The 27,791-nt window shown below is 45.6% G+C and overlaps 13 non-coding genes and 1 pseudogene across 13 annotated transcripts; all 14 read right to left on the bottom strand.

The window, feature by feature from the left end:
- Positions 1-1,049: 1,049 nt before the first annotated feature.
- On the bottom strand, positions 1,050-1,240 carry LOC141217119 (U2 spliceosomal RNA). Its single transcript, XR_012285991.1, has one exon. It is a non-coding gene; the product is annotated as a U2 spliceosomal RNA (small nuclear RNA).
- A 1,115-nt stretch (positions 1,241-2,355) lies between these two features.
- LOC141216312 (U2 spliceosomal RNA) lies at positions 2,356-2,546 on the bottom strand. Its single transcript, XR_012285350.1, has one exon. It is a non-coding gene; the product is annotated as a U2 spliceosomal RNA (small nuclear RNA).
- A 1,115-nt stretch (positions 2,547-3,661) lies between these two features.
- On the bottom strand, positions 3,662-3,852 carry LOC141217118 (U2 spliceosomal RNA). Its single transcript, XR_012285990.1, has one exon. It is a non-coding gene; the product is annotated as a U2 spliceosomal RNA (small nuclear RNA).
- Positions 3,853-4,967: 1,115 nt separating this feature from the next.
- Positions 4,968-5,158, bottom strand: LOC141217117 (U2 spliceosomal RNA). The gene has a single exon (XR_012285989.1). It is a non-coding gene; the product is annotated as a U2 spliceosomal RNA (small nuclear RNA).
- A 1,115-nt stretch (positions 5,159-6,273) lies between these two features.
- On the bottom strand, positions 6,274-6,464 carry LOC141217116 (U2 spliceosomal RNA). Its single transcript, XR_012285988.1, has one exon. It is a non-coding gene; the product is annotated as a U2 spliceosomal RNA (small nuclear RNA).
- A 1,112-nt stretch (positions 6,465-7,576) lies between these two features.
- Positions 7,577-7,767, bottom strand: LOC141217115 (U2 spliceosomal RNA). Its single transcript, XR_012285987.1, has one exon. It is a non-coding gene; the product is annotated as a U2 spliceosomal RNA (small nuclear RNA).
- Positions 7,768-8,876: 1,109 nt separating this feature from the next.
- Positions 8,877-9,067, bottom strand: LOC141217114 (U2 spliceosomal RNA). The gene has a single exon (XR_012285986.1). It is a non-coding gene; the product is annotated as a U2 spliceosomal RNA (small nuclear RNA).
- Positions 9,068-10,179: 1,112 nt separating this feature from the next.
- On the bottom strand, positions 10,180-10,375 carry LOC141216749 (U2 spliceosomal RNA). The gene has a single exon (XR_012285766.1). It is a non-coding gene; the product is annotated as a U2 spliceosomal RNA (small nuclear RNA).
- A 3,034-nt stretch (positions 10,376-13,409) lies between these two features.
- LOC141216748 (U2 spliceosomal RNA) lies at positions 13,410-13,605 on the bottom strand. Its single transcript, XR_012285765.1, has one exon. It is a non-coding gene; the product is annotated as a U2 spliceosomal RNA (small nuclear RNA).
- Positions 13,606-16,639: 3,034 nt separating this feature from the next.
- LOC141217112 (U2 spliceosomal RNA) lies at positions 16,640-16,830 on the bottom strand. Its single transcript, XR_012285984.1, has one exon. It is a non-coding gene; the product is annotated as a U2 spliceosomal RNA (small nuclear RNA).
- A 1,115-nt stretch (positions 16,831-17,945) lies between these two features.
- LOC141216450 (U2 spliceosomal RNA) lies at positions 17,946-18,136 on the bottom strand. Its single transcript, XR_012285484.1, has one exon. It is a non-coding gene; the product is annotated as a U2 spliceosomal RNA (small nuclear RNA).
- A 1,115-nt stretch (positions 18,137-19,251) lies between these two features.
- On the bottom strand, positions 19,252-19,442 carry LOC141217111 (U2 spliceosomal RNA). Its single transcript, XR_012285983.1, has one exon. It is a non-coding gene; the product is annotated as a U2 spliceosomal RNA (small nuclear RNA).
- Positions 19,443-20,557: 1,115 nt separating this feature from the next.
- Positions 20,558-20,762, bottom strand: LOC141216807 (U2 spliceosomal RNA; annotated as a pseudogene).
- A 6,106-nt stretch (positions 20,763-26,868) lies between these two features.
- LOC141217110 (U2 spliceosomal RNA) lies at positions 26,869-27,059 on the bottom strand. The gene has a single exon (XR_012285982.1). It is a non-coding gene; the product is annotated as a U2 spliceosomal RNA (small nuclear RNA).
- Between the last annotated feature and the right edge of the window lie 732 nt (positions 27,060-27,791).

Here is a 27,791-nt window from a genome sequence, read left to right as displayed (position 1 = left end):
CTCCTGGACTCCCGTTAAGAAGACATGTTGTCAACCTCTAGATCCCTTACATGCCTGCACTTTTCGGCTTGCTGCTGCTGCAATCCACGCGTTTTAGATCTGCATAACTCCACCTCTTTAAACACAGCACCTTCACCCCCTGCTGTTCCCACCCGCCTCAACACCGTTGGAAGGGAGGAGAACCAATTAAGGCGGGGGGTGGGGTGGAACGAGCAGCTGTCTACCCTTAGCAGGAGGGCTCCTGATTACATACCTCTCCTGCTGCTGCTGCTGCTGGCTGTCCAGCAGCAGACTGAAGGTGGCTGCTGCTGTGCACAGGTATATAAAGGCTCAGAGCCTATTATGACACGCGCAGCCAGCGTTCCATTGCCACATTCCATCTACTGCAGGCAGGATACCTGGCTGGCTGAATGTCGCTGAGAAGCTCACAGAGACCGCCATAAGCAACAGTTTAACAGAATGCCACAGACTAATCAACCAAACTTTTTGGGTTGGGTTCTCTTTTATAGTCTGCAGGCATTAAATGAAAGAAGTCAGTGTTCCAGCAGAAGGAGACAACGTTTCAGAAAAGGCATTGTAGCAAACCAAAAAAGAAATTTTAAGCGCAGCAGAGTAACCAGCGCACATACCTGTTAGCTCAGGTGAGTTTAAAAGGCTGCTGTTGATAATAAGGGCATTTGCTAAATAGATGGTGTGTGTGCAACAATATACTGAAAGGTCAATTATATTGTGCAGCTTATCTCACCACCTGTAGTTATTTAGGTGAAAGCTCCAAAATGCTTGCCTAATATGTCTGTTTATCCAAAAGGAAGTAAAAAGGGAGAGCTAGAAAGATAGCATTGCATCACATTACATGGCAATGCAATACACAGTTGCTGAAGTTGAACCAAAATGAGCTTGTAATCTGGCTTCTGCAACTTTGAACATGAAAAATCCAATGAGGAGAAGAAAAGCAAAGCCAAAGAGTCCATCCCAAAATCCGACAAACAAGCAAAATGAACAAAAAACATTGAATTCAATTCTTTCTGATTTTAGAAACTGCATTAAAGAAGGGGTGCACCGGTCCTGGAGATACTGCAATACCAGGTCAATGCGTGGAGTGGACAGAGCAAGCTCTTTTTCCATCTCCCTGTTCTAAAAATCCATTTAATATATGGTCCCCAGATAGGGGACGTATCAGATATTAAACTGATAAGAACAGATACTACACTTGATCTTAGCCAAAAGGCCGAGAAGCGATAACCAGAATTGGTTTCAAACTACGGAGCCACCCAAGGATCCTGAAAAGTCCATTTGTGGAGATGAGCTCCTGGACTCCCGTTAAGAAGACATGTTGTCAACCTCTAGATCCCTTACATGCCTGCACTTTTCGGCTTGCTGCTGCTGCAATCCACGCGTTTTAGATCTGCATAACTCCACCTCTTTAAACACAGCACCTTCACCCCCTGCTGTTCCCACCCGCCTCAACACCGTTGGAAGGGAGGAGAACCAATTAAGGCGGGGGGTGGGGTGGAACGAGCAGCTGTCTACCCTTAGCAGGAGGGCTCCTGATTACATACCTCTCCTGCTGCTGCTGCTGCTGGCTGTCCAGCAGCAGACTGAAGGTGGCTGCTGCTGTGCACAGGTATATAAAGGCTCAGAGCCTATTATGACACGCGCAGCCAGCGTTCCATTGCCACATTCCATCTACTGCAGGCAGGATACCTGGCTGGCTGAATGTCGCTGAGAAGCTCACAGAGACCGCCATAAGCAACAGTTTAACAGAATGCCACAGACTAATCAACCAAACTTTTTGGGTTGGGTTCTCTTTTATAGTCTGCAGGCATTAAATGAAAGAAGTCAGTGTTCCAGCAGAAGGAGACAACGTTTCAGAAAAGGCATTGTAGCAAACCAAAAAAGAAATTTTAAGCGCAGCAGAGTAACCAGCGCACATACCTGTTAGCTCAGGTGAGTTTAAAAGGCTGCTGTTGATAACAAGGGCATTTGCTAAATAGATGGTGTGTGTGCAACAATATACTGAAAGGTCAATTATATTGTGCAGCTTATCTCACCACCTGTAGTTATTTAGGTGAAAGCTCCAAAATGCTTGCCTAATATGTCTGTTTATCCAAAAGGAAGTAAAAAGGGAGAGCTAGAAAGATAGCATTGCATCACATTACATGGCAATGCAATGCACAGTTGCTGAAGTTGAACCAAAATGAGCTTGTAATCTGGCTTCTGCAACTTTGAACATGAAAAATCCAATGAGGAGAAGAAAAGCAAAGCCAAAGAGTCCATCCCAAAATCCGACAAACAAGCAAAATGAACAAAAAACATTGAATTCAATTCTTTCTGATTTTAGAAACTGCATTAAAGAAGGGGTGCACCGGTCCTGGAGATACTGCAATACCAGGTCAATGCATGGAGTGGACAGAGCAAGCTCTTTTTCCATCTCCCTGTTCTAAAAATCCATTTAATATATGGTCCCCAGATAGGGGACGTATCAGATATTAAACTGATAAGAACAGATACTACACTTGATCTTAGCCAAAAGGCCGAGAAGCGATAACCAGAATTGGTTTCAAACTACGGAGCCACCCAAGGATCCTGAAAAGTCCTTTTGTGGAGATGAGCTCCTGGACTCCCGTTAAGAAGACATGTTGTCAACCTCTAGATCCCTTACATGCCTGCACTTTTCGGCTTGCTGCTGCTGCAATCCACGCGTTTTAGATCTGCATAACTCCACCTCTTTAAACACAGCACCTTCACCCCCTGCTGTTCCCACCCGCCTCAACACCGTTGGAAGGGAGGAGAACCAATTAAGGCGGGGGGTGGGGTGGAACGAGCAGCTGTCTACCCTTAGCAGGAGGGCTCCTGATTACATACCTCTCCTGCTGCTGCTGCTGCTGGCTGTCCAGCAGCAGACTGAAGGTGGCTGCTGCTGTGCACAGGTATATAAAGGCTCAGAGCCTATTATGACACGCGCAGCCAGCGTTCCATTGCCACATTCCATCTACTGCAGGCAGGATACCTGGCTGGCTGAATGTCGCTGAGAAGCTCACAGAGACCGCCATAAGCAACAGTTTAACAGAATGCCACAGACTAATCAACCAAACTTTTTGGGTTGGGTTCTCTTTTATAGTCTGCAGGCATTAAATGAAAGAAGTCAGTGTTCCAGCAGAAGGAGACAACGTTTCAGAAAAGGCATTGTAGCAAACCAAAAAAGAAATTTTAAGCGCAGCAGAGTAACCAGCGCACATACCTGTTAGCTCAGGTGAGTTTAAAAGGCTGCTGTTGATAACAAGGGCATTTGCTAAATAGATGGTGTGTGTGCAACAATATACTGAAAGGTCAATTATATTGTGCAGCTTATCTCACCACCTGTAGTTATTTAGGTGAAAGCTCCAAAATGCTTGCCTAATATGTCTGTTTATCCAAAAGGAAGTAAAAAGGGAGAGCTAGAAAGATAGCATTGCATCACATTACATGGCAATGCAATGCACAGTTGCTGAAGTTGAACCAAAATGAGCTTGTAATCTGGCTTCTGCAACTTTGAACATGAAAAATCCAATGAGGAGAAGAAAAGCAAAGCCAAAGAGTCCATCCCAAAATCCGACAAACAAGCAAAATGAACAAAAAACATTGAATTCAATTCTTTCTGATTTTAGAAACTGCATTAAAGAAGGGGTGCACCGGTCCTGGAGATACTGCAATACCAGGTCAATGCGTGGAGTGGACAGAGCAAGCTCTTTTTCCATCTCCCTGTTCTAAAAATCCATTTAATATATGGTCCCCAGATAGGGGACGTATCAGATATTAAACTGATAAGAACAGATACTACACTTGATCTTAGCCAAAAGGCCGAGAAGCGATAGCCAGAATTGGTTTCAAACTACGGAGCCACCCAAGGATCCTGAAAAGTCCATTTGTGGAGATGAGCTCCTGGACTCCCGTTAAGAAGACATGTTGTCAACCTCTAGATCCCTTACATGCCTGCACTTTTCGGCTTGCTGCTGCAGCAATCCACGCGTTTTAAATCTGCATAACTCCACCTCTTTAAACACAGCACCTTCACCCCCTGCTGTTCCCACCCGCCTCAACACCGTTGGAAGGGAGGAGAACCAATTAAGGCGGGGGGTGGGGTGGAACGAGCAGCTGTCTACCCTTAGCAGGAGGGCTCCTGATTACATACCTCTCCTGCTGCTGCTGCTGCTGGCTGTCCAGCAGCAGACTGAAGGTGGCTGCTGCTGTGCACAGGTATATAAAGGCTCAGAGCCTATTATGACACGCGCAGCCAGCGTTCCATTGCCACATTCCATCTACTGCAGGCAGGATACCTGGCTGGCTGAATGTCGCTGAGAAGCTCACAGAGACCGCCATAAGCAACAGTTTAACAGAATGCCACAGACTAATCAACCAAACTTTTTGGGTTGGGTTCTCTTTTATAGTCTGCAGGCATTAAATGAAAGAAGTCAGTGTTCCAGCAGAAGGAGACAACGTTTCAGAAAAGGCATTGTAGCAAACCAAAAAAGAAATTTTAAGCGCAGCAGAGTAACCAGCGCACATACCTGTTAGCTCAGGTGAGTTTAAAAGGCTGCTGTTGATAACAAGGGCATTTGCTAAATAGATGGTGTGTGTGCAACAATATACTGAAAGGTCAATTATATTGTGCAGCTTATCTCACCACCTGTAGTTATTTAGGTGAAAGCTCCAAAATGCTTGCCTAATATGTCTGTTTATCCAAAAGGAAGTAAAAAGGGAGAGCTAGAAAGATAGCATTGCATCACATTACATGGCAATGCAATGCACAGTTGCTGAAGTTGAACCAAAATGAGCTTGTAATCTGGCTTCTGCAACTTTGAACATGAAAAATCCAATGAGGAGAAGAAAAGCAAAGCCAAAGAGTCCATCCCAAAATCCGACAAACAAGCAAAATGAACAAAAAACATTGAATTCAATTCTTTCTGATTTTAGAAACTGCATTAAAGAAGGGGTGCACCGGTCCTGGAGATACTGCAATACCAGGTCAATGCGTGGAGTGGACAGAGCAAGCTCTTTTTCCATCTCCCTGTTCTAAAAATCCATTTAATATATGGTCCCCAGATAGGGGACGTATCAGATATTAAACTGATAAGAACAGATACTACACTTGATCTTAGCCAAAAGGCCGAGAAGCGATAACCAGAATTGGTTTCAAACTACGGAGCCACCCAAGGATCCTGAAAAGTCCATTTGTGGAGATGAGCTCCTGGACTCCCGTTAAGAAGACATGTTGTCAACCTCTAGATCCCTTACATGCCTGCACTTTTCGGCTTGCTGCTGCTGCAATCCACGCGTTTTAGATCTGCATAACTCCACCTCTTTAAACACAGCACCTTCACCCCCTGCTGTTCCCACCCGCCTCAACACCGTTGGAAGGGAGGAGAACCAATTAAGGCGGGGGGTGGGGTGGAACGAGCAGCTGTCTACCCTTAGCAGGAGGGCTCCTGATTACATACCTCTCCTGCTGCTGCTGCTGCTGGCTGTCCAGCAGAGGACTGAAGGTGGCTGCTGCTGTGCACAGGTATATAAAGGCTCAGAGCCTATTATGACACGCGCAGCCAGCGTTCCATTGCCACATTCCATCTACTGCAGGCAGGATACCTGGCTGGCTGAATGTCGCTGAGAAGCTGACAGAGACCGCCATAAGCAACAGTTTAACAGAATGCCACAGACTAATCAACCAAACTTTTTGGGTTGGGTTCTCTTTTATAGTCTGCAGGCATTAAATGAAAGAAGTCAGTGTTCCAGCAGAAGGAGACAACGTTTCAGAAAAGGCATTGTAGCAAACCAAAAAAGAAATTTTAAGCGCAGCAGAGTAACCAGCGCACATACCTGTTAGCTCAGGTGAGTTTAAAAGGCTGCTGTTGATAACAAGGGCATTTGCTAAATAGATGGTGTGTGTGCAACAATATACTGAAAGGTCAATTATATTGTGCAGCTTATCTCACCACCTGTAGTTATTTAGGTGAAAGCTCCAAAATGCTTGCCTAATATGTCTGTTTATCCAAAAGGAAGTAAAAAGGGAGAGCTAGAAAGATAGCATTGCATCACATTACATGGCAATGCAATGCACAGTTGCTGAAGTTGAACCAAAATGAGCTTGTAATCTGGCTTCTGCAACTTTGAACATGAAAAATCCAATGAGGAGAAGAAAAGCAAAGCCAAAGAGTCCATCCCAAAATCCGACAAACAAGCAAAATGAACAAAAAACATTGAATTCAATTCTTTCTGATTTTAGAAACTGCATTAAAGAAGGGGTGCACCGGTCCTGGAGATACTGCAATACCAGGTCAATGCGTGGAGTGGACAGAGCAAGCTCTTTTTCCATCTCCCTGTTCTAAAAATCCATTTAATATATGGTCCCCAGATAGGGGACGTATCAGATATTAAACTGATAAGAACAGATACTACACTTGATCTTAGCCAAAAGGCCGAGAAGCGATAACCAGAATTGGTTTCAAACTACGGAGCCACCCAAGGATCCTGAAAAGTCCATTTGTGGAGATGAGCTCCTGGACTCCCGTTAAGAAGACATGTTGTCAACCTCTAGATCCCTTACATGCCTGCACTTTTCGGCTTGCTGCTGCTGCAATCCACGCGTTTTAGATCTGCATAACTCCACCTCTTTAAACACAGCACCTTCACCCCCTGCTGTTCCCACCCGCCTCAACACCGTTGGAAGGGAGGAGAACCAATTAAGGCGGGGGGTGGGGTGGAACGAGCAGCTGTCTACCCTTAGCAGGAGGGCTCCTGATTACATACCTCTCCTGCTGCTGCTGCTGGCTGTCCAGCAGCAGACTGAAGGTGGCTGCTGCTGTGCACAGGTATATAAAGGCTCAGAGCCTATTATGACACGCGCAGCCAGCGTTCCATTGCCACATTCCATCTACTGCAGGCAGGATACCTGGCTGGCTGAATGTCGCTGAGAAGCTCACAGAGACCGCCATAAGCAACAGTTTAACAGAATGCCACAGACTAATCAACCAAACTTTTTGGGTTGGGTTCTCTTTTATAGTCTGCAGGCATTAAATGAAAGAAGTCAGTGTTCCAGCAGAAGGAGACAACGTTTCAGAAAAGGCATTGTAGCAAACCAAAAAAGAAATTTTAAGCGCAGCAGAGTAACCAGCGCACATACCTGTTAGCTCAGGTGAGTTTAAAAGGCTGCTGTTGATAACAAGGGCATTTGCTAAATAGATGGTGTGTGTGCAACAATATACTGAAAGGTCAATTATATTGTGCAGCTTATCTCACCACCTGTAGTTATTTAGGTGAAAGCTCCAAAATGCTTGCCTAATATGTCTGTTTATCCAAAAGGAAGTAAAAAGGGAGAGCTAGAAAGATAGCATTGCATCACATTACATGGCAATGCAATGCACAGTTGCTGAAGTTGAACCAAAATGAGCTTGTAATCTGGCTTCTGCAACTTTGAACATGAAAAATCCAATGAGGAGAAGAAAAGCAAAGCCAAAGAGTCCATCCCAAAATCCGACAAACAAGCAAAATGAACAAAAAACATTGAATTCAATTCTTTCTGATTTTAGAAACTGCATTAAAGAAGGGGTGCACCGGTCCTGGAGATACTGCAATACCAGGTCAATGCGTGGAGTGGACAGAGCAAGCTCTTTTTCCATCTCCCTGTTCTAAAAATCCATTTAATATATGGTCCCCAGATAGGGGACGTATCAGATATTAAACTGATAAGAACAGATACTACACTTGATCTTAGCCAAAAGGCCGAGAAGCGATAACCAGAATTGGTTTCAAACTACGGAGCCACCCAAGGATCCTGAAAAGTCCATTTGTGGAGATGAGCTCCTGGACTCCCGTTAAGAAGACATGTTGTCAACCTCTAGATCCCTTACATGCCTGCACTTTTCGGCTTGCTGCTGCTGCAATCCACGCGTTTTAGATCTGCATAACTCCACCTCTTTAAACACAGCACCTTCACCCCCTGCTGTTCCCACCCGCCTCAACACCGTTGGAAGGGAGGAGAACCAATTAAGGCGGGGGGTGGGGTGGAACGAGCAGCTGTCTACCCTTAGCAGGAGGGCTCCTGATTACATACCTCTCCTGCTGCTGCTGGCTGTCCAGCAGCAGACTGAAGGTGGCTGCTGCTGTGCACAGGTATATAAAGGCTCAGAGCCTATTATGACACGCGCAGCCAGCGTTCCATTGCCACATTCCATCTACTGCAGGCAGGATACCTGGCTGGCTGAATGTCGCTGAGAAGCTCACAGAGACCGCCATAAGCAACAGTTTAACAGAATGCCACAGACTAATCAACCAAACTTTTTGGGTTGGGTTCTCTTTTATAGTCTGCAGGCATTAAATGAAAGAAGTCAGTGTTCCAGCAGAAGGAGACAACGTTTCAGAAAAGGCATTGTAGCAAACCAAAAAAGAAATTTTAAGCGCAGCAGAGTAACCAGCGCACATACCTGTTAGCTCAGGTGAGTTTAAAAGGCTGCTGTTGATAACAAGGGCATTTGCTAAATAGATGGTGTGTGTGCAACAATATACTGAAAGGTCAATTATATTGTGCAGCTTATCTCACCACCTGTAGTTATTTAGGTGAAAGCTCCAAAATGCTTGCCTAATATGTCTGTTTATCCAAAAGGAAGTAAAAAGGGAGAGCTAGAAAGATAGCATTGCATCACATTACATGGCAATGCAATGCACAGTTGCTGAAGTTGAACCAAAATGAGCTTGTAATCTGGCTTCTGCAACTTTGAACATGAAAAATCCAATGAGGAGAAGAAAAGCAAAGCCAAAGAGTCCATCCCAAAATCCGACAAACAAGCAAAATGAACAAAAAACATTGAATTCAATTCTTTCTGATTTTAGAAACTGCATTAAAGAAGGGGTGCACCGGTCCTGGAGATACTGCAATACCAGGTCAATGCGTGGAGTGGACAGAGCAAGCTCTTTTTCCATCTCCCTGTTCTAAAAATCCATTTAATATATGGTCCCCAGATAGGGGACGTATCAGATATTAAACTGATAAGAACAGATACTACACTTGATCTTAGCCAAAAGGCCGAGAAGCGATAACCAGAATTGGTTTCAAACTACGGAGCCACCCAAGGATCCTGAAAAGTCCATTTGTGGAGATGAGCTCCTGGACTCCCGTTAAGAAGACATGTTGTCAACCTCTAGATCCCTTACATGCCTGCACTTTTCGGCTTGCTGCTGCTGCAATCCACGCGTTTTAGATCTGCATAACTCCACCTCTTTAAACACAGCACCTTCACCCCCTGCTGTTCCCACCCGCCTCAACACCGTTGGAAGGGAGGAGAACCAATTAAGGCGGGGGGTGGGGTGGAACGAGCAGCTGTCTACCCTTAGCAGGAGGGCTCCTGATTACATACCTCTCCTGCTGCTGCTGCTGGCTGTCCAGCAGCAGACTGAAGGTGGCTGCTGCTGTGCACAGGTATATAAAGGCTCAGAGCCTATTATGACACGCGCAGCCAGCGTTCCATTGCCACATTCCATCTACTGCAGGCAGGATACCTGGCTGGCTGAATGTCGCTGAGAAGCTCACAGAGACCGCCATAAGCAACAGTTTAACAGAATGCCACAGACTAATCAACCAAACTTTTTGGGTTGGGTTCTCTTTTATAGTCTGCAGGCATTAAATGAAAGAAGTCAGTGTTCCAGCAGAAGGAGACAACGTTTCAGAAAAGGCATTGTAGCAAACCAAAAAAGAAATTTTAAGCGCAGCAGAGTAACCAGCGCACATACCTGTTAGCTCAGGTGAGTTTAAAAGGCTGCTGTTGATAACAAGGGCATTTGCTAAATAGATGGTGTGTGTGCAGCAATATACTGAAAGGTCAATTATATTGTGCAGCTTATCTCACCACCTGTAGTTATTTAGGTGAAAGCTCCAAAATGCTTGCCTAATATGTCTGTTTATCCAAAAGGAAGTAAAAAGGGAGAGCTAGAAAGATAGCATTGCATCACATTACATGGCAATGCAATGCACAGTTGCTGAAGTTGAACCAAAATGAGCTTGTAATCTGGCTTCTGCAACTTTGAACATGAAAAATCCAATGAGGAGAAGAAAAGCAAAGCCAAAGAGTCCATCCCAAAATCCGACAAACAAGCAAAATGAACAAAAAACATTGAATTCAATTCTTTCTGATTTTAGAAACTGCATTAAAGAAGGGGTGCACCGGTCCTGGAGATACTGCAATACCAGGTCAATGCGTGGAGTGGACAGAGCAAGCTCTTTTTCCATCTCCCTGTTCTAAAAATCCATTTAATATATGGTCCCCAGATAGGGGACGTATCAGATATTAAACTGATAAGAACAGATTTTTTTTTGATTGAATATATCTTTTATTAGCACAAAAAATAAGTTAACAGACAGTGTACAGTGCCGCAGCCCAGTACACACAGAATTCTACATCATATTTACATAGCATGAGGATACGACGCACTAACTAGACACATCACACCCCTATGCTACACAAAACACTCAATCTGAAAGAAAAAGCATGTCAATCAATGCAGTACGACGAACTGTGATAAGGGATGGGGATTGAGAAAAAGGGGATGGGGAGGGGAAAATCACAGGCCCGAAGCTTTATTGAAAGACAAGACACATAAGGGGAGAGGGGGAGGAGGGGTTTAGTCCTCGTCCTCGTCCTCCGGACCGTCCATGATGGAATAGTCTCTGAGCAGGCTGTGGATCAGCCTGCGGCAGTCCTGGATGGACATCCTCTCCCTCCTCAAGATGAGCCGGTTCCTGGCGACCCAAACGGCATCCTTGAAGCAGTTCATAAGGCGCCAAGCCTCCTGGATGGCTCCGACGGTATGAACCCCAGGGAAGAGTCCGTAAAGCACAGAATGGTGCGATAGGCTCGCCCTGGGGACAGAGTTCCTCAGGTCGTCCTCAAGTGCAGTCAATAGGCGCTGTGCAAATCCGCAGTCCCAAAAAGTGTGCAAAGATGTTTCCTCCACGAAGGGGCACCTTGGGCAGTACCGGGTCTTGCACAGGTTCCGGGCATGCATGAATGACCGGACGGGCAGTCCGCCCTGAATCGCCATCCACGACAAGTCCTTGTGCCCGTTGGTCAGCCTGTCAGACGACACATTTGTCCACACAGTCTCCAGCGTGTCCTGGTGAAGTCCTGTGATGTTCTCCACGTCATCCTTGGCTCTGATTAGCTTGTGGATAGTTTTGGGCTTCCACAAGTCGGGCTTGAGTCCCTCCAGTTGATGCTCCCCCACAAATCGAACGACGTCTCCGTAGAACCATGGCGTCGTCCAGTTGTAGGGGAAGGAGCTGTCCCACTTGTCCCAGCCGAGTCGCCTCCAAAGAGGAAGCAGGAAGAAGCGAGACATGGACCTGCCCGCGGAGCCATTCAGAACAGATTTTTTTTTTTTTTTTTTGTTCGAAAGCCCGAATTCGTGTACAAAACCCGAGTGCGCTTAAAAAAGTGACAAGTGCCACAAAAAAAGTGCACTAGGATGCTGGTCTTCTTGAAACCCTCTCCAAAAGGAGAAGGGTCCCCCAAACCATTCCCCGTCCCTCCGAGCCAGAAGGCCACAGCGAGGAACAGGGACAAATAGCCACCTCCAGCCGGAGCCAGAGGCGACCCAATCTTACCCCCAATACCTGCCCGAGTTCTCACCCGAGCAAGGCACTGGGAGCCAAAGACTGTGCTCCCCTCCCGGAAGAGGGGAGCCAACAACGCTCTCCTCCCGAAAGAGGAGAGCCAGGGGGGTTCAGGGGGGAGCGGAACCTGATGGCCACACACTCCCCCCCTAGACCTGCCAAGAGAGGAATCCGTAAGGGAACCGCATCCCGACAAAATCCTAGTAAGGACGTGGACACACGTGAAAAAGTGGACACACAGTGACAAAAAAAATTTAAATAAATAGTGAAGGTTTCACAGTATAATACTGCCCGGACCTTCGACCGGGAATTGAAAAATTCCCCATCCTAAGGCCAGAAGGCCCGGAATAAGGGTGTGTGTGAAGAAAGAAATATTGAAGTGCTAGTGCAAATGTGCCATAAACTCAAGTGGGGTTCCCAATCCCAGTGAGTTAAGGCACCCCAGGGTCACCACTCCTGGGGCACTTCACACTTCGGGCTTTCGATCTTCCCCGGCCCAATGGCGTCGATCCTGGGGGGCCATGCTTTCCACCAGATGACTATATTAGCCACCTGGCGTACTAACAAGCGCCTAAACCCCAGTGTGCATAATGTATCAATCTACTAGGGCGGCCAACATCCAAAACCGCCTTTTCGAAAGATACTACACTTGATCTTAGCCAAAAGGCCGAGAAACTACGGAGCCACCCAAGGATCCTGAAAAGTCCATTTGTGGAGATGAGCTCCTGGACTCCCGTTAAGAAGACATGTTGTCAACCTCTAGATCCCTTACATGCCTGCACTTTTCGGCTTGCTGCTGCTGCAATCCACGCGTTTTAGATCTGCATAACTCCACCTCTTTAAACACAGCACCTTCACCCCCTGCTGTTCCCACCCGCCTCAACACCGTTGGAAGGGAGGAGAACCAATTAAGGCGGGGGGTGGGGTGGAACGAGCAGCTGTCTACCCTTAGCAGGAGGGCTCCTGATTACATACCTCTCCTGCTGCTGCTGCTGCTGGCTGTCCAGCAGCAGACTGAAGGTGGCTGCTGCTGTGCACAGGTATATAAAGGCTCAGAGCCTATTATGACACGCGCAGCCAGCGTTCCATTGCCACATTCCATCTACTGCAGGCAGGATACCTGGCTGGCTGAATGTCGCTGAGAAGCTCACAGAGACCGCCATAAGCAACAGTTTAACAGAATGCCACAGACTAATCAACCAAACTTTTTGGGTTGGGTTCTCTTTTATAGTCTGCAGGCATTAAATGAAAGAAGTCAGTGTTCCAGCAGAAGGAGACAACGTTTCAGAAAAGGCATTGTAGCAAACCAAAAAAGAAATTTTAAGCGCAGCAGAGTAACCAGCGCACATACCTGTTAGCTCAGGTGAGTTTAAAAGGCTGCTGTTGATAACAAGGGCATTTGCTAAATAGATGGTGTGTGTGCAACAATATACTGAAAGGTCAATTATATTGTGCAGCTTATCTCACCACCTGTAGTTATTTAGGTGAAAGCTCCAAAATGCTTGCCTAATATGTCTGTTTATCCAAAAGGAAGTAAAAAGGGAGAGCTAGAAAGATAGCATTGCATCACATTACATGGCAATGCAATGCACAGTTGCTGAAGTTGAACCAAAATGAGCTTGTAATCTGGCTTCTGCAACTTTGAACATGAAAAATCCAATGAGGAGAAGAAAAGCAAAGCCAAAGAGTCCATCCCAAAATCCGACAAACAAGCAAAATGAACAAAAAACATTGAATTCAATTCTTTCTGATTTTAGAAACTGCATTAAAGAAGGGGTGCACCGGTCCTGGAGATACTGCAATACCAGGTCAATGCGTGGAGTGGACAGAGCAAGCTCTTTTTCCATCTCCCTGTTCTAAAAATCCATTTAATATATGGTCCCCAGATAGGGGACGTATCAGATATTAAACTGATAAGAACAGATTTTTTTTTGATTGAATATATCTTTTATTAGCACAAAAAATAAGTTAACAGACAGTGTACAGTGCCGCAGCCCAGTACACACAGAATTCTACATCATATTTACATAGCATGAGGATACGACGCACTAACTAGACACATCACACCCCTATGCTACACAAAACACTCAATCTGAAAGAAAAAGCATGTCAATCAATGCAGTACGACGAACTGTGATAAGGGATGGGGATTGAGAAAAAGGGGATGGGGAGGGGAAAATCACAGGCCCGAAGCTTTATTGAAAGACAAGACACATAAGGGGAGAGGGGGAGGAGGGGTTTAGTCCTCGTCCTCGTCCTCCGGACCGTCCATGATGGAATAGTCTCTGAGCAGGCTGTGGATCAGCCTGCGGCAGTCCTGGATGGACATCCTCTCCCTCCTCAAGATGAGCCGGTTCCTGGCGACCCAAACGGCATCCTTGAAGCAGTTCATAAGGCGCCAAGCCTCCTGGATGGCTCCGACGGTATGAACCCCAGGGAAGAGTCCGTAAAGCACAGAATGGTGCGATAGGCTCGCCCTGGGGACAGAGTTCCTCAGGTCGTCCTCAAGTGCAGTCAATAGGCGCTGTGCAAATCCGCAGTCCCAAAAAGTGTGCAAAGATGTTTCCTCCACGAAGGGGCACCTTGGGCAGTACCGGGTCTTGCACAGGTTCCGGGCATGCATGAATGACCGGACGGGCAGTCCGCCCTGAATCGCCATCCACGACAAGTCCTTGTGCCCGTTGGTCAGCCTGTCAGACGACACATTTGTCCACACAGTCTCCAGCGTGTCCTGGTGAAGTCCTGTGATGTTCTCCACGTCATCCTTGGCTCTGATTAGCTTGTGGATAGTTTTGGGCTTCCACAAGTCGGGCTTGAGTCCCTCCAGTTGATGCTCCCCCACAAATCGAACGACGTCTCCGTAGAACCATGGCGTCGTCCAGTTGTAGGGGAAGGAGCTGTCCCACTTGTCCCAGCCGAGTCGCCTCCAAAGAGGAAGCAGGAAGAAGCGAGACATGGACCTGCCCGCGGAGCCATTCAGAACAGATTTTTTTTTTTTTTTTTTGTTCGAAAGCCCGAATTCGTGTACAAAACCCGAGTGCGCTTAAAAAAGTGACAAGTGCCACAAAAAAAGTGCACTAGGATGCTGGTCTTCTTGAAACCCTCTCCAAAAGGAGAAGGGTCCCCCAAACCATTCCCCGTCCCTCCGAGCCAGAAGGCCACAGCGAGGAACAGGGACAAATAGCCACCTCCAGCCGGAGCCAGAGGCGACCCAATCTTACCCCCAATACCTGCCCGAGTTCTCACCCGAGCAAGGCACTGGGAGCCAAAGACTGTGCTCCCCTCCCGGAAGAGGGGAGCCAACAACGCTCTCCTCCCGAAAGAGGAGAGCCAGGGGGGTTCAGGGGGGAGCGGAACCTGATGGCCACACACTCCCCCCCTAGACCTGCCAAGAGAGGAATCCGTAAGGGAACCGCATCCCGACAAAATCCTAGTAAGGACGTGGACACACGTGAAAAAGTGGACACACAGTGACAAAAAAAATTTAAATAAATAGTGAAGGTTTCACAGTATAATACTGCCCGGACCTTCGACCGGGAATTGAAAAATTCCCCATCCTAAGGCCAGAAGGCCCGGAATAAGGGTGTGTGTGAAGAAAGAAATATTGAAGTGCTAGTGCAAATGTGCCATAAACTCAAGTGGGGTTCCCAATCCCAGTGAGTTAAGGCACCCCAGGGTCACCACTCCTGGGGCACTTCACACTTCGGGCTTTCGATCTTCCCCGGCCCAATGGCGTCGATCCTGGGGGGCCATGCTTTCCACCAGATGACTATATTAGCCACCTGGCGTACTAACAAGCGCCTAAACCCCAGTGTGCATAATGTATCAATCTACTAGGGCGGCCAACATCCAAAACCGCCTTTTCGAAAGATACTACACTTGATCTTAGCCAAAAGGCCGAGAAACTACGGAGCCACCCAAGGATCCTGAAAAGTCCATTTGTGGAGATGAGCTCCTGGACTCCCGTTAAGAAGACATGTTGTCAACCTCTAGATCCCTTACATGCCTGCACTTTTCGGCTTGCTGCTGCTGCAATCCACGCGTTTTAGATCTGCATAACTCCACCTCTTTAAACACAGCACCTTCACCCCCTGCTGTTCCCACCCGCCTCAACACCGTTGGAAGGGAGGAGAACCAATTAAGGCGGGGGGTGGGGTGGAACGAGCAGCTGTCTACCCTTAGCAGGAGGGCTCCTGATTACATACCTCTCCTGCTGCTGCTGCTGCTGGCTGTCCAGCAGCAGACTGAAGGTGGCTGCTGCTGTGCACAGGTATATAAAGGCTCAGAGCCTATTATGACACGCGCAGCCAGCGTTCCATTGCCACATTCCATCTACTGCAGGCAGGATACCTGGCTGGCTGAATGTCGCTGAGAAGCTCACAGAGACCGCCATAAGCAACAGTTTAACAGAATGCCACAGACTAATCAACCAAACTTTTTGGGTTGGGTTCTCTTTTATAGTCTGCAGGCATTAAATGAAAGAAGTCAGTGTTCCAGCAGAAGGAGACAACGTTTCAGAAAAGGCATTGTAGCAAACCAAAAAAGAAATTTTAAGCGCAGCAGAGTAACCAGCGCACATACCTGTTAGCTCAGGTGAGTTTAAAAGGCTGCTGTTGATAACAAGGGCATTTGCTAAATAGATGGTGTGTGTGCAACAATATACTGAAAGGTCAATTATATTGTGCAGCTTATCTCACCACCTGTAGTTATTTAGGTGAAAGCTCCAAAATGCTTGCCTAATATGTCTGTTTATCCAAAAGGAAGTAAAAAGGGAGAGCTAGAAAGATAGCATTGCATCACATTACATGGCAATGCAATGCACAGTTGCTGAAGTTGAACCAAAATGAGCTTGTAATCTGGCTTCTGCAACTTTGAACATGAAAAATCCAATGAGGAGAAGAAAAGCAAAGCCAAAGAGTCCATCCCAAAATCCGACAAACAAGCAAAATGAACAAAAAACATTGAATTCAATTCTTTCTGATTTTAGAAACTGCATTAAAGAAGGGGTGCACCGGTCCTGGAGATACTGCAATACCAGGTCAATGCGTGGAGTGGACAGAGCAAGCTCTTTTTCCATCTCCCTGTTCTAAAAATCCATTTAATATATGGTCCCCAGATAGGGGACGTATCAGATATTAAACTGATAAGAACAGATACTACACTTGATCTTAGCCAAAAGGCCGAGAAGCGATAACCAGAATTGGTTTCAAACTACGGAGCCACCCAAGGATCCTGAAAAGTCCATTTGTGGAGATGAGCTCCTGGACTCCCGTTAAGAAGACATGTTGTCAACCTCTAGATCCCTTACATGCCTGCACTTTTCGGCTTGCTGCTGCTGCAATCCACGCGTTTTAGATCTGCATAACTCCACCTCTTTAAACACAGCACCTTCACCCCCTGCTGTTCCCACCCGCCTCAACACCGTTGGAAGGGAGGAGAACCAATTAAGGCGGGGGGTGGGGTGGAACGAGCAGCTGTCTACCCTTAGCAGGAGGGCTCCTGATTACATACCTCTCCTGCTGCTGCTGCTGCTGGCTGTCCAGCAGCAGACTGAAGGTGGCTGCTGCTGTGCACAGGTATATAAAGGCTCAGAGCCTATTATGACATGCGCAGCCAGCGTTCCATTGCCACATTCCATCTACTGCAGGCAGGATACCTGGCTGGCTGAATGTCGCTGAGAAGCTCACAGAGACCGCCATAAGCAACAGTTTAACAGAATGCCACAGACTAATCAACCAAACTTTTTGGGTTGGGTTCTCTTTTATAGTCTGCAGGCATTAAATGAAAGAAGTCAGTGTTCCAGCAGAAGGAGACAACGTTTCAGAAAAGGCATTGTAGCAAACCAAAAAAGAAATTTTAAGCGCAGCAGAGTAACCAGCGCACATACCTGTTAGCTCAGGTGAGTTTAAAAGGCTGCTGTTGATAACAAGGGCATTTGCTAAATAGATGGTGTGTGTGCAACAATATACTGAAAGGTCAATTATATTATGCAGCTTATCTCACCACCTGTAGTTATTTAGGTGAAAGCTCCAAAATGCTTGCCTAATATGTCTGTTTATCCAAAAGGAAGTAAAAAGGGAGAGCTAGAAAGATAGCATTGCATCACATTACATGGCAATGCAATGCACAGTTGCTGAAGTTGAACCAAAATGAGCTTGTAATCTGGCTTCTGCAACTTTGAACATGAAAAATCCAATGAGGAGAAGAAAAGCAAAGCCAAAGAGTCCATCCCAAAATCCGACAAACAAGCAAAATGAACAAAAAACATTGAATTCAATTCTTTCTGATTTTAGAAACTGCATTAAAGAAGGGGTGCACCGGTCCTGGAGATACTGCAATACCAGGTCAATGCGTGGAGTGGACAGAGCAAGCTCTTTTTCCATCTCCCTGTTCTAATAATCCATTTAATATATGGTCCCCAGATAGGGGACGTATCAGATATTAAACTGATAAGAACAGATACTACACTTGATCTTAGCCAAAAGGCCGAGAAGCGATAACCAGAATTGGTTTCAAACTACGGAGCCACCCAAGGATCCTGAAAAGTCCATTTGTGGAGATGAGCTCCTGGACTCCCGTTAAGAAGACATGTTGTCAACCTCTAGATCCCTTACATGCCTGCACTTTTCGGCTTGCTGCTGCTGCAATCCACGCGTTTTAGATCTGCATAACTCCACCTCTTTAAACACAGCACCTTCACCCCCTGCTGTTCCCACCCGCCTCAACACCGTTGGAAGGGAGGAGAACCAATTAAGGCGGGGGGTGGGGTGGAACGAGCAGCTGTCTACCCTTAGCAGGAGGGCTCCTGATTACATACCTCTCCTGCTGCTGCTGCTGCTGGCTGTCCAGCAGCAGACTGAAGGTGGCTGCTGCTGTGCACAGGTATATAAAGGCTCAGAGCCTATTATGACACGCGCAGCCAGCGTTCCATTGCCACATTCCATCTACTGCAGGCAGGATACCTGGCTGGCTGAATGTCGCTGAGAAGCTCACAGAGACCGCCATAAGCAACAGTTTAACAGAATGCCACAGACTAATCAACCAAACTTTTTGGGTTGGGTTCTCTTTTATAGTCTGCAGGCATTAAATGAAAGAAGTCAGTGTTCCAGCAGAAGGAGACAACGTTTCAGAAAAGGCATTGTAGCAAACCAAAAAAGAAATTTTAAGCGCAGCAGAGTAACCAGCGCACATACCTGTTAGCTCAGGTGAGTTTAAAAGGCTGCTGTTGATAACAAGGGCATTTGCTAAATAGATGGTGTGTGTGCAACAATATACTGAAAGGTCAATTATATTGTGCAGCTTATCTCACCACCTGTAGTTATTTAGGTGAAAGCTCCAAAATGCTTGCCTAATATGTCTGTTTATCCAAAAGGAAGTAAAAAGGGAGAGCTAGAAAGATAGCATTGCATCACATTACATGGCAATGCAATGCACAGTTGCTGAAGTTGAACCAAAATGAGCTTGTAATCTGGCTTCTGCAACTTTGAACATGAAAAATCCAATGAGGAGAAGAAAAGCAAAGCCAAAGAGTCCATCCCAAAATCCGACAAACAAGCAAAATGAACAAAAAACATTGAATTCAATTCTTTCTGATTTTAGAAACTGCATTAAAGAAGGGGTGCACCGGTCCTGGAGATACTGCAATACCAGGTCAATGCGTGGAGTGGACAGAGCAAGCTCTTTTTCCATCTCCCTGTTCTAAAAATCCATTTAATATATGGTCCCCAGATAGGGGACGTATCAGATATTAAACTGATAAGAACAGATACTACACTTGATCTTAGCCAAAAGGCCGAGAAGCGATAACCAGAATTGGTTTCAAACTACGGAGCCACCCAAGGATCCTGAAAAGTCCATTTGTGGAGATGAGCTCCTGGACTCCCGTTAAGAAGACATGTTGTCAACCTCTAGATCCCTTACATGCCTGCACTTTTCGGCTTGCTGCTGCTGCAATCCACGCGTTTTAGATCTGCATAACTCCACCTCTTTAAACACAGCACCTTCACCCCCTGCTGTTCCCACCCGCCTCAACACCGTTGGAAGGGAGGAGAACCAATTAAGGCGGGGGGTGGGGTGGAACGAGCAGCTGTCTACCCTTAGCAGGAGGGCTCCTGATTACATACCTCTCCTGCTGCTGCTGCTGCTGGCTGTCCAGCAGCAGACTGAAGGTGGCTGCTGCTGTGCACAGGTATATAAAGGCTCAGAGCCTATTATGACACGCGCAGCCAGAGTTCCATTGCCACATTCCATCTACTGCAGGCAGGATACCTGGCTGGCTGAATGTCGCTGAGAAGCTCACAGAGACCGCCATAAGCAACAGTTTAACAGAATGCCACAGACTAATCAACCAAACTTTTTGGGTTGGGTTCTCTTTTATAGTCTGCAGGCATTAAATGAAAGAAGTCAGTGTTCCAGCAGAAGGAGACAACGTTTCAGAAAAGGCATTGTAGCAAGCCAAAAAAGAAATTTTAAGCGCAGCAGAGTAACCAGCGCACATACCTGTTAGCTCAGGTGAGTTTAAAAGGCTGCTGTTGATAACAAGGGCATTTGCTAAATAGATGGTGTGTGTGCAACAATATACTGAAAGGTCAATTATATTGTGCAGCTTATCTCACCACCTGTAGTTATTTAGGTGAAAGCTCCAAAATGCTTGCCTAATATGTCTGTTTATCCAAAAGGAAGTAAAAAGGGAGAGCTAGAAAGATAGCATTGCATCACATTACATGGCAATGCAATGCACAGTTGCTGAAGTTGAACCAAAATGAGCTTGTAATCTGGCTTCTGCAACTTTGAACATGAAAAATCCAATGAGGAGAAGAAAAGCAAAGCCAAAGAGTCCATCCCAAAATCCGACAAACAAGCAAAATGAACAAAAAACATTGAATTCAATTCTTTCTGATTTTAGAAACTGCATTAAAGAAGGGGTGCACCGGTCCTGGAGATACTGCAATACCAGGTCAATGCGTGGAGTGGACAGAGCAAGCTCTTTTTCCATCTCCCTGTTCTAAAAATCCATTTAATATATGGTCCCCAGATAGGGGACGTATCAGATATTAAACTGATAAGAACAGATTTTTTTTTTTTTTTTTTAAACCATTCAGTTTAGTTTTTTAGCAAACAGTATGAATTTCTCCAAAATTTGCTACTTAAAACTTCTCATCATCATGGTTCTATTTATTTAGCAGTAGTATAAGACGAAATATAATCACAAGGGAACATCCTTTACGTAACACAAATGCAGAAACTTCAAGGAATCACAAAGAAAAAAATCACTGGTATTTGATAAGGTAATGCCACTTTTTAAATTTCCAAATCCCTTCGGCATCTGTGCCACCACCGCCTCTGCTGTCCAACTTATATATCAGGTATAGTCTTGAAAGAATAAGTCTAACACATTCATTCACTGATAAAGATTTCCTTTTGAAAAGTCCAAGGTTCCTTGCATCCCACAAACTCTCCATCACACAAGCCATTATCAACCATAAAATTCTATCTTTAGACCGACTACACGCACCAATTCCAAACATCGCCACACGCCAATCCACAAAATTCACGCCTGCTAAACCCTTACACAATCCACCTACACACTTCCACACACTGTACGCGTACTCACAATCCCACATAACATGCCTGACAGTCTCACAACCACCACATCCCACTCTCGGACACACATCTGTTCTTATCAACTCTCTTTTCTTCTGCACTTCTCTCACAGGTAAAATATTATGTAAAGTCATCCACACAACATCCTTCTGTTTGTTTGACATCCCATACGTATCTAACTTCTTCCATGCATCTGAAACCTCATTCCCTCTCAGCCCAACAATATTACACTCTACCTCATTTGCACTCATTCTTTTCACCACATTCTTGGTCATTCTAAAATCATTCATTCCCACACTCAACAAATCATGCTTTCTCACAAATTTCTCAATCACCTCATACCAAACAGGACACTTAAAGGCCACAGGCACACTCGCATCTCTCTTCCTCCAGCATAACCCATACAACATCCATCCAGCAGAATAATTAGCCATAAAAGCACCTTTATTGCCTTTACCCAGCAAAATAACCACAGTCTTAATATAATTAAGACCTAAAAAAACTTCAATATTGGGAAAGGCCAGCCCACCATGCTGACAAGCCTTAAAAAGGCTCTCCCGCTTCAACTTCTCCATCTTACTACACCACAGGAATGTGAATACCAACTTCTCTATTCTCTTAATTTTCCTGTAAGGAGAAGGAAAAACAGTCGCCACATAAAGCAGGATAGGGAGAATCACTGCTTTGATAATTAACACCTTACCACGCAGAGTCAATTCTCTCATTCGCCAAAAATTCAATTTACGTTCAACCCGCATACCACACTCTTCCCAACTTTCATTCCCTTTTAAGTCATCATTAAATAATACGCCCAAAATCTTGATTGCACCCTCTTCACACTTTACACCATCCATACGAATACTACTATCTCCAAAACATTTAAAACTACATTTATTCCAATTTACCCTAAAACCAGACGCACCAACAAAAAAATCCAAAAGCAATTTAATTCTACTCAAAGAAGCCATACTTTCACTCACAACCACAACATCATCCATATAACCTAACACTTTCACATGCTTACCACCACTACCAGGCACCAACAAACCTCTCATCATTTTATCCCGTCTAATCAAACATAACAATGGTTCTATTACACATACAAATAAGACGGGGGACATAGGACACCCCTGCCTTACTCCTGACCTAATCTTCACTTTGTCACACAGCCACCCATTAACCAAGAACTCACTTGACACACAATCATACAATGATTTTACACAATTCACAAATTCTCTAGGAAACCCCATTCTTTCCAGTACTTTAAACAAAAACACATGCGAAACCCTGTCAAACGCCTTCTCAAAATCAATAGCTAAAGTCATACATTTCTGCTTTCTATCCTTGCAATCCCCAATCATATCTCTCAACAATAACAAGTTATCACTCATACTTCTTCCAGGCACTGCACATACTTGGTCCTCCTCCACAACACTACCAATCACTTCACGCATACGATTTGCCAGTAACTTACTGTAGACCTTATAATCCGAATTCAGCAGTGTTATTGGTCTCCAGTTTTCCAAACGTTTCCTCTCACCCTTTTTATACACAAGCACAACCACTCCTTCTTTCATTGATTCACACAACCTACCATTCACCCACATATACTTACATACCTCAGTCAAATCTGTTCCCAAAACTTCCCATGCTTTCACATACAACTCTACAGGTATACCATCTTTCCCAGGAGTCTTACTCTTTTTAGCACTCCACACCACATTCTTCACTTCATCCAGAACTACATCCTCACACAATAGATCACGCTCCTCAGAATCAAGTTTTTTCTCCACACCATTCAGAACATATGACACAAGCCCAGAGTCAATCCATTTCTCATCATACAACTTGCTATAAAACCTATTCACTTCTTTCAGCACATCCTCACCCATACAGTTGGTTCCACTTTCATTCACAACTTCATTCATATCAGTCTTCCTACCATTCATTTTTTTAAAAAAGAACCTCGTACACTTCTCATTTTTCTCCAGGTGCTCAATTTTAGTACGATATATAATTTCCTTTCCTTTCTCATCCAACACACGCTTCAATTCATTCTTAGCCTCAGTAAGTTGATCAGACATCTCCAAACCACTTGCAACACACTTTCTCAACCAGTCAATCCGTCTATTAAGGTCATTAAACCTATTCCTATATCTGGCAGCTTTTCTATAGCCCCACTTTTTGAAGAAAGTTTTAAATTGCACTTTCACCCAGTCCCACCAGTCAAGAACACACACAAAATCCTTCTTACGCATTCTCCATCTTTCATACTTTACATTAAACTCATTCATCACCTCATCATCCTCTAACAGCCTTGCATTCAACTTCCATACCCCACCGCCATACACTTGGTCACCATTCGCACAAAACACGCCTCTCAAACATTCATGGTCCGAAAAAGGTACCTTTTGTTGAGAAAAATCCAAACATACCATATTTTTAGAAAATAACATTAAATCAATTCTGGAATGAATCTCACCACGGTCAGCATGGTATGTCGGCGGTGGTGGCATGCCAAGAACAACAACTGCTGCATCTAAAAAGGAAAAATCACAAATTAAATGGGACAATTTCTTTCCTGTTATGTCACACTTTCCTTCTGTGACACAATTAACGTCCCCAACAAAAATAGTGGGAGATTTCCCTGGAAGAAAAAAACTTAATTTTTCAAGAAGAGCAAGCCGCTCTTCCTTCCCTGTAGGGCAATATAAATTAATAATTCTGACCCGCCACCCTCTATAACTCAAAAATGCAATTAAACATCGGCCCACCTCCACCACAATATAACTATCAATAGAGATTTCTTTATTCCCAACTAATATCCCCACCCCATCATTTTTATTATGATTAGACCCTGACCAGATATGCTGTCCGTAAGGCCAGTCTTTGTCACAAGGAGCATCCTGAATCCCACACTCCTGAAGGCAAAAAACATCAGCACCTAAATGTTTCAGGTAGTCCAGAACAGTTGTTCTTCTGATTTTAGATCTGATCTGCCTTACATTTAGGGACACTACATCCCAACCAGATTGGCAAGACATTAATTAATGAAAAGAAATACATGACTCAATGTTGATCACACCATACTCATCCATTATCATCAGACTGGGAAAGCACCCCAAAGGTGTTGATGCTCTCAGGGATGCCAAGGTAAGGAGCATCAGGGGAGAAGACATCCTGCGGGTAAATGCGGTCACTTGCAGGACTGTCGCACCCTCCGCTGGCAGGTGAGTACTCTCGTCTGGGTTTTTTATTGGCCAGTTCAGGAGTATCATCATCATCAAAAGACCTCCCAGAAGTAAAGTCTCCTTGGCCACCATCCCTGGCCACCTCTTCGTCTGTAGCACCCCAGGACAATGCAGGGGTTCGAGCTAGAGACACATCCATGTCACCCTCACCACATATTTCGGACTGATGAGGGAGGTCCACATCCAACTCGGAGATCTCCATACCTGGCCCAGCAGGGGCCGGAGGGTCCAACAGGTTCTGGGCCTCACCCACCAGATCTTCAACCTCAGGGGGCTCCGTCTCAGCATTGATCTCTGCAGTAGTCACCTGTGGGGTAACAGCAGGGACAGTAGGCTTACCTTTGGTCACTTCGGAGAAGGACCTAGGCTTGACTTTAGCCTTACAATCCCGAATCACATGTCCTTCCTCCCCGCAGGCATCACATACCACCGGGTTGGAACAATCCTTCGCCAGATGACCGTACTTGTTGCACTTTCTACAGTTTGGCAATTGCTTGCAGAAATCCTGGATATGCCCGAACATGTTGCATCTCCTGCAGAACAATGGCGCCTCGGGAAAAAACAGATATCCAGAGTCTCTTCCAATTGTAAAGTTCAGGGGAGGATAGTGAATACCTCCAGGACCATGAGGGTCTATCCCAAACCTCACAAAGTATTTATACTTCCCAGTCCACAGCCCTTCTCCATTTAAGATTTTATGGGAGAATTGCACAAAAATGCAGTGTCTTCTCAGGAATGCAGTGATATCATCCCGGGAGATAAAGGGGTTGTGCATGAATATTACCACCGGGATATCCCCCTTAGAGTAGAGTACAGTGAAGATAAGTCCATCCAGCTGAGGGTGCTCTGAAAGGACTTGAAGAGTTTTGAAAAGGTTTTGGCAAGCCGCCATAGAAGAAAGCACCAAGACGTACCTATGCTCCCTTCTGAACTCCTGCAAACAGATGATCTCCGACTTCTGGATCTTCAGGATTTCATAGAAAATGGCGTTGACCAGGTATGACAACGAGAAATGGTCCTTCTTCTCCTCAGAGACGTCGATACGGAAAGCATTCTTGACCCGGGGATCCCCGGTCCCAGCAAAACGAAGCTTGACACCCATGGTCGCTTCAGGAATCGCCTTCTCGTTTCCTCCTCACTCTCCCCCTATAGCAGCATCCAGCTTAAGCCACCGAAGTGGCGATGCTGGAAGGCTGAGGGCTAGTACACAAGGAACCTCTTGTCCAAACACTAGGTCTGAGCCAAAAGGCCGAGAAGCGATAACCAGAATTGGTTTCAAACTACGGAGCCACCCAAGGATCCTGAAAAGTCCATTTGTGGAGATGAGCTCCTGGACTCCCGTTAAGAAGACATGTTGTCAACCTCTAGATCCCTTACATGCCTGCACTTTTCGGCTTGCTGCTGCTGCAATCCACGCGTTTTAGATCTGCATAACTCCACCTCTTTAAACACAGCACCTTCACCCCCTGCTGTTCCCACCCGCCTCAACACCGTTGGAAGGGAGGAGAACCAATTAAGGCGGGGGGTGGGGTGGAACGAGCAGCTGTCTACCCTTAGCAGGAGGGCTCCTGATTACATACCTCTCCTGCTGCTGCTGCTGCTGGCTGTCCAGCAGCAGACTGAAGGTGGCTGCTGCTGTGCACAGGTATATAAAGGCTCAGAGCCTATTATGACACGCGCAGCCAGCGTTCCATTGCCACATTCCATCTACTGCAGGCAGGATACCTGGCTGGCTGAATGTCGCTGAGAAGCTCACAGAGACCGCCATAAGCAACAGTTTAACAGAATGCCACAGACTAATCAACCAAACTTTTTGGGTTGGGTTCTCTTTTATAGTCTGCAGGCATTAAATGAAAGAAGTCAGTGTTCCAGCAGAAGGAGACAACGTTTCAGAAAAGGCATTGTAGCAAACCAAAAAAGAAATTTTAAGCGCAGCAGAGTAACCAGCGCACATACCTGTTAGCTCAGGTGAGTTTAAAAGGCTGCTGTTGATAACAAGGGCATTTGCTAAATAGATGGTGTGTGTGCAACAATATACTGAAAGGTCAATTATATTGTGCAGCTTATCTCACCACCTGTAGTTATTTAGGTGAAAGCTCCAAAATGCTTGCCTAATATGTCTGTTTATCCAAAAGGAAGTAAAAAGGGAGAGCTAGAAAGATAGCATTGCATCACATTACATGGCAATGCAATGCACAGTTGCTGAAGTTGAACCAAAATGAGCTTGTAATCTGGCTTCTGCAACTTTGAACATGAAAAATCCAATGAGGAGAAGAAAAGCAAAGCCAAAGAGTCCATCCCAAAATCCGACAAACAAGCAAAATGAACAAAAATCATTGAATTCAATTCTTTCTGATTTTAGAAACTGCATTAAAGAAGGGGTGCACCGGTCCTGGAGATACTGCAATACCAGGTCAATGCGTGGAGTGGACAGAGCAAGCTCTTTTTCCATCTCCCTGTTCTAAAAATCCATTTAATATATGGTCCCCAGATAGGGGACGTATCAGATATTAAACTGATAAGAACAGATACTACACTTGATCTTAGCCAAAAGGCCGAGAAGCGATAACCAGAATTGGTTTCAAACTACGGAGCCACCCAAGGATCTTGAAAAGTCCATTTGTGGAGATGAGCTCCTGGACTCCCGTTAAGAAGACATGTTGTCAACCTCTAGCTCCCTTACATGCCTGCACTTTTCGGCTTGCTGCTGCTGCAATCCACGCGTTTTAGATCTGCATAACTCCACCTCTTTAAACACAGCACCTTCACCCCCTGCTGTTCCCACCCGCCTCAACACCGTTGGAAGGGAGGAGAACCAATTAAGGCGGGGGGTGGGGTGGAACGAGCAGCTGTCTACCCTTAGCAGGAGGGCTCCTGATTACATACCTCTCCTGCTGCTGCTGCTGCTGGCTGTCCAGCAGCAGACTGAAGGTGGCTGCTGCTATGCACAGGTATATAAAGGCTCAGAGCCTATTATGACACGCGCAGCCAGCGTTCCATTGCCACATTCCATCTACTGCAGGCAGGATACCTGGCTGGCTGAATGTCGCTGAGAAGCTCACAGAGACCGCCATAAGCAACAGTTTAACAGAATGCCACAGACTAATCAGCCAAACTTTTTGGGTTGGGTTCTCTTTTATAGTCTGCAGGCATTAAATGAAAGAAGTCAGTGTTCCAGCAGAAGGAGACAACGTTTCAGAAAAGGCATTGTAGCAAACCAAAAAAGAAATTTTAAGCGCAGCAGAGTAACCAGCGCACATACCTGTTAGCTCAGGTGAGTTTAAAAGGCTGCTGTTGAT

This window comes from Phyllobates terribilis, unplaced genomic scaffold (genome assembly GCF_046119375.1).
Source record: "Phyllobates terribilis strain yellow unplaced genomic scaffold, ASM4611937v1 Scaffold_236__1_contigs__length_3049075, whole genome shotgun sequence".
NCBI lineage: Eukaryota > Metazoa > Chordata > Amphibia > Anura > Dendrobatidae > Phyllobates > Phyllobates terribilis.
Note: the sequence above shows the minus strand (reverse complement) of the source record. Positions and strands in the feature narration are given on the sequence as shown.